This window comes from Benincasa hispida, chromosome 1 (assembly GCF_027475165.1).
Source record: "Benincasa hispida cultivar pf3 chromosome 1, pf3_genome.v1.1, whole genome shotgun sequence".
Lineage (NCBI taxonomy): Eukaryota > Viridiplantae > Streptophyta > Magnoliopsida > Cucurbitales > Cucurbitaceae > Benincasa > Benincasa hispida.
In genome coordinates, this window is record NC_143478.1 from 84,658,954 (window position 1) to 84,664,720 (window position 5,767).

At 40.4% G+C, this 5,767-nt stretch overlaps 1 non-coding gene across 1 annotated transcript; it reads right to left on the bottom strand.

Moving 5' to 3' along the window:
* Positions 1-5,226: 5,226 nt before the first annotated feature.
* On the bottom strand, positions 5,227-5,328 carry LOC120070376 (small nucleolar RNA R71). The gene has a single exon (XR_005479872.1). It is a non-coding gene; the product is annotated as a small nucleolar RNA R71 (small nucleolar RNA).
* Positions 5,329-5,767: the final 439 nt, after the last annotated feature.

The following is a 5,767-nucleotide window of genomic DNA, read 5'->3' on the forward strand; positions in this document are numbered from 1 at the left end:
CGAATTGACCTGTAGTCTGGATCATCTGCAGCATCACCGGTTTCATTTCGAATCTGCTTCCGGGAGGGCAGGCCTTATGATTCCCGGAGAGAAATCATAGAGGTTCGACGATGCATAGTCCCTGATGGGCTTATTGCGATCGTTTGCCAATAGAATCGGATTCGCCATGACATTGTTATCGTTTGGTGCTCCTCCTCCAAGCTGCTCCACCATCTCTTCTTTATCGGATTGTGGTTGCTGTTGGCGGTCTCTCAATCTTCGTCTAAAAGTCCTCTCAATCTTCGGGTCGTAATTCGCCAGAGATTGAGAATCCTGCAAAGAAATAAAAAAAAATTACCATGATTGCATTGTGCGTTATTTTATGAAGTGGAAATATGGATGATATGCGTTGATGGAATTGCATTGTGCACTCAAGTTTCCCCAGTGGAATTCAAGTGTAAATTTCTCTGAGTTTCCTGGTAAGTCCAGGGTCGAATACAGTGACTTGTGAAAATAGTTTACGTTGATAATTATGATGAAAACGTTGCAGTAACGGGGTAAATAAATTTTGTTGTTGATTAAAAATAAATAACAAAAGCGGCGGAGTTTGAAAAGAGTTGGTAAATGGGAAATGAGATGAATATGCAGTGAACAGGTTGAGAAAGGTTTCGGCTAACACTCTCTAGAATGCGTTCATGCTTGTGATTAAGCAACATGCATACAACAGTAAACCACCTCTCGGTGCAAAAACCACGGCTTCTAAGGCTAGAACGCATGCAATAAGTCTATATGGTTTACACATAAACCTCTATTCCTATTTATGCAATGACAAGATGACATCCACACAAATATGCGACCACATAATAATATCATTCCTATTCCTAGGATGCATGCGATGCAAGTTGACAAAACAGAGCTTATCTCTAAGTCCCTACCTCTTGTTTATGCAAGCCTAATCTAGCTCTTTCGAATCCAGATTCTAACCTAGCTCTCTCGAGACATTAGGTTCTTTCTTTAGACTTTCTCTCGAGTAACTTTAAAGGGTATTTTGCACAGCATAAAACAAGACAATCGCAAGTAATGAACTTCCTAGGTCATGTCAGCTTAGTTCTTCTCAACCCATTCAACTAGTTTAGCTACTCATGCGTGTTAAGAGAGTGAACAGATATAGAAATAGAACTTCCATTGAATAAATATGAAGATGAAGTACAAATAACAATGCAAGTATAATAAAGAGCCTGGTAGCAATTTCTTGCTGCCAGGAGTTTACACTGTTTCTACTCATGCTCTAAAGATATTTTCGCTCTCGCGAGAGTCGGCCCGCTCTTTGCCCTTACGCCTCAAGGTTCTCTCTCAAGTTTCCCTGGGGAATCTCCGATGCCACCACTCTTCTCTTGCTCCACCTTAAAAATGGAAGAAAACTATGAACAGAATGTGCGGTGAACCGGTTATATATATTGTGAACCCCTTCTTTGAAGAATACATTTGGTATTTATAGGGCATCAATGGTGAAAGGCAGCCTCTCTCTCTCGGTTGTACAAATGGGATAGCTTTAATTCCTGATTGACGTGCCGAATGATTGCTACCGATAAAGCTAAATGTACTTTATGACCATTATCAGCTGTAAACTTAATTTGGATTCGACTGTCATCAGCTTTCTATCCCATCGCTCTTAATTGGCCTTTCACCCAGGTGCACCCACCATGTTGCACTGACCAAGTTGCGGCTATCCTTCTCGGGTGAATGTTTGTGAGCATGATCAATGCAAAGCCTTGCGGTGAAGTTGCGCTCGAACACTGAATTCCTATGATCGCAATCTTTGCATTGCGTTAACGCATATTCTGCACAAAAATACAAAAATCAATAGTTCTAATGCGTTGAACGCATGCGACCGCAATATTACAAAATTGATGCTTAATGGACGTAAAGTAATATATTTCATCAACGCAATCCAACATTGTTTAAGAAATTAGCACCATGATAACGTGCATTTCTGCCCGTTATCAACTAGCTAAGTACTTCTCAACCCATTCGGAAATTTAGCTACTCATGCGAAGCATGGAGAGATTGAACATAAGTTGAAATGATATTTCCATTGTCTATAGACTAAATGTAGAATACAGAATAACAATAAAATGTAGAGATAAGAAGCCCGGTAGCAATGTCTTGCTTCCCGTGGCCTTTTATACTGTCTTTTCACCCCAACTCTGCCCAGAAGAATATCCTTGCTTCTGCAAGTGTTGGCCTTTTCTCCTTTTGTAGCGCTTCCCGGCAGTCTTCCGAGCTGTCCGGGAATGATCTCTCGGCGTCTTCTTCTCTTTGCTCGTCTTCATCTTCTAAGTATAAAAATGACTATAAATAGACTAACAATTAACTCTCCTGTATATGATCTCAATTCTATATGGCGAACTCCTTTAACGATGGTGACCTTCGGTATTTATAGAGCTCAAGGTGAAGAAGCTTTTCTCTCTAATGATTACAATGATGGGCAGTCATTAAATCTCCTGCTCTGATGCGCCGATTAATGGTCACCGAAGGTTGAGTGTACTTGTTACAGTGTGTCATTAACGGCTTGTTAAATAAATTCGGATTCGACCGTCATCAGCTTTCCATCCCATCATTATTTATTATGCTTTCACTTGATGCGTCGTCTTTATGTGGCCACCTTCTTAAGCAACTTCTTGTGAACGCATACGATCGCATGACTTGCGATCGCAATCTTTCAATGCGCACGGACGCCTAATTCCTTGGATCGCAAGTTTACTTGTGCCAACGCATTTTTTCTGTACAAAATAAGTAAATTAGCTACTTTTATGCAATGGGCGCATGCGATCACAATTTTCCCAGTTTAACACTTTTGGACATGATTTTGTATATTTTTACCATTGCCTTCCCTCATTTTTTACTTATTTGTGTTGTAATAACGTGCATTTCTGTCTGTTATCACTTATGTCTCAAAGTGTTTGATAACTTGTAAAAATACAAGTTATCCTTGCTCTTAAGTTAGAACAATTAGGGTTTTTAATGATATACTCTCCTCATTTTTAATAGAAACGCTTGGATTTACTTAAACAATAGCAATTTCATGTAAAAGAAGTTTATCACTAAAAATCACGGCGCTAACGCACTACTTTGCAAGATTTCAACGCAAAAATTGACAATAACGCATTAGACAAGTGTCGCAAGAAATGCGCTAACGCATGAGCCATGCGTCGGAGGGAATTCAACGCATAGAAGATTCATTACTCCGGGCTGATTGTGTCACATCACCACTTGCAAGCATGAGCACCTGCAACAGGTGGTGTCTGAAAAGCTTCCAGCAGCAGACGGCGTTTGAAAAAGCTTTCAGAGGTCAGGTGGCGAACAGGGACATAGAGTTTAATGCTTACCAGGGCATGGACTTAAATGCAGCCCACTTCCAAGTGGACAAGACTAATGCCTATAAATACTTGAAGACCCTCTAAAATCAAGAGTTCAGACAATTAGAAGCTCCATAGTCTCTATAAATTTGTAGACTTAGTTTTAGTTTGTACAAGCTGTGCCGAGGTGTAAGACGATCGAAGGAGCTGAGAACCACCACCACTGTCGGCCAGGGAGTGGAGAAAGTTATTCTTGAGAAAGATACTCTATCCTCGGCTCTTTAAAGTGATTGTACACAACAAGATTGAGCCAAAGAACTACAAGAGATTGTATTCTTTGGCTTAACTTAGTTTCTCTCTTAATATCATTTTCATTTCATTTTGATTGAATATAGTTCTTTGTAAAGACTCATTGATCCTTTATAAAATTCATATATTTGATCATCACTTTTGCTATTGTTTATCTTCTGTTTATGTTGAAAGCATTAGTACTTCATGCATAATTATGTTCCAACACCTAAACCAACTTGACAACTTGGTGAAAGCTTTGTTACTTAGTTGTTCGAAAGAATAGCTAAGCCGCATTAAGTAGAACGTCTAGTACAGCTAGAGATAGACTTACTGGTGTTTCTTGCATTCTAAGTTAGACGCATGCACCCTAGAGATAGGCTTGTATGTTATTCGCATTGAGAAGTGTTGAACTAACGCATGAACAGAAAGATAAGCAACCCATCCCATTTCATCCACATTACATCAGTTGTGTGCAATTATCTTTAACCGGCGCGTCCACCTACTTAAATTCCATTTTCACATGATCCTTCATTTTCCACTTACTCTTTTGTATTGTCTTGCATAGGCATATCATGTTAGTGTAAATAATACATCTTTCACATTTATTTAGGAAAAACCTCCTACTGCAAGTACAACGCATAATCTATGTTAGTGAAACTGAATCCTTGTGATCAACCCTGGACTTGCCAGGAACCTAGATTAGATTTATACTTGGGTTTTATCTAGGAAAACTTGAACGTTATTATAAGAAGTTATGTGCCTTCTGTGCATAATACAAATGCCTCAACGCATTACATTCATTTAAACGCATCACTGCAGAACGCAACACTTATACTTTATTCTTCCAATCTGTTTTACTTTATACACTCCTAAAGCATCTCACGATAGCAATTGAACAAGTTTTTGGCACCGTTGCCAGGGATTTAGCAACAAGAACTAACCAGAAATTTCGTTTGTATTTGTTGTAGGGACACTTTAATTAAGGGAAGTATTACAAGTTACGCCTAGGCTTGTGAACGTGTATGAATAGGGAGAACACTCCTGAGTTTAGATGACCCCGAGATTGAACGGACCTTCCGGCGTAGGAATCGATCCAACCATAGTCGAAGGTTGAGGCAACAGTTACTCAGACAGCAAGAAAGGGAAAGAGCAATGGCAGAAGAACAACAAAATCAGCAACTGGCTCACGCTGCACAGAACTCAATCCTGATGACAAACGATAGCACGCGTCCTATGAGAGAATATGTGTCACCTGTGCTATATGATTTCTCTCCAGGAATCATATATCTGACGCCTGATGGAACCAGGTTTGAAATGAAATCTGTTATGCTCCAAATGCTCTAGACTACTGGGCAATTTGGGGGTAGCCATTGCGAAGAGCCTCATGCCCATATGAAGCGTTTCCTGGAAACGTGCAATTCCTTTGTGATTTCTGGAATCTCACCAGAGGCAATCAGGCTCTCCTTGTTTCCTTATTCTTTGCCAGACGACGCAAAGCAATGGGTGAATTCATTAGAGTCTGAGGAAATCACCACATGGGAAAAGTTGGTGGAAAAGTTTATGCAGAAATACTTCCCACCTACCACCAACGCGAGGAGGCATCGGAAATCATGAACTTTGAACAGGAAGTCATTGAGACCTTGAGTGCTGCATAGGAGCATTTCAAGGGCTTGGTCAAGAACTGTCCGAACCACGAACTACCTTTGACTATTCAGATGGAGACGTTTTATGGCGAACTAAACAAGGGGTCACAAATGGCAGCAAACGCAACAGCAGCCAGAGGACTGATGGACAAATCCTATACTAAAGCTAAAGAAATATTAGACTGCATTTCCAAACATAACATGGAGTGGGTAGATGACACATACGATGGAAGAAATGACAGGAGAAGAAGATCTCAGAACATTAACTCTATTGATGCCAACGCAATAGCCACGCTCTCCGCTCAAGTGGCTACCATGACCAGCCTTCTACAAAACATAATGCTAGGTAACGCACCAAACCAGCAGAAGGTGAATCAAGTAGAGGCGTTTGGGCAACCCATGGTAACCTGTGTGGGATGTGGAGATTTTCACTCATATGTTGAGTGTCCTTAAAACCCTCAGTCAGTATGTTTCATCAAGAATAACCCATTTTCT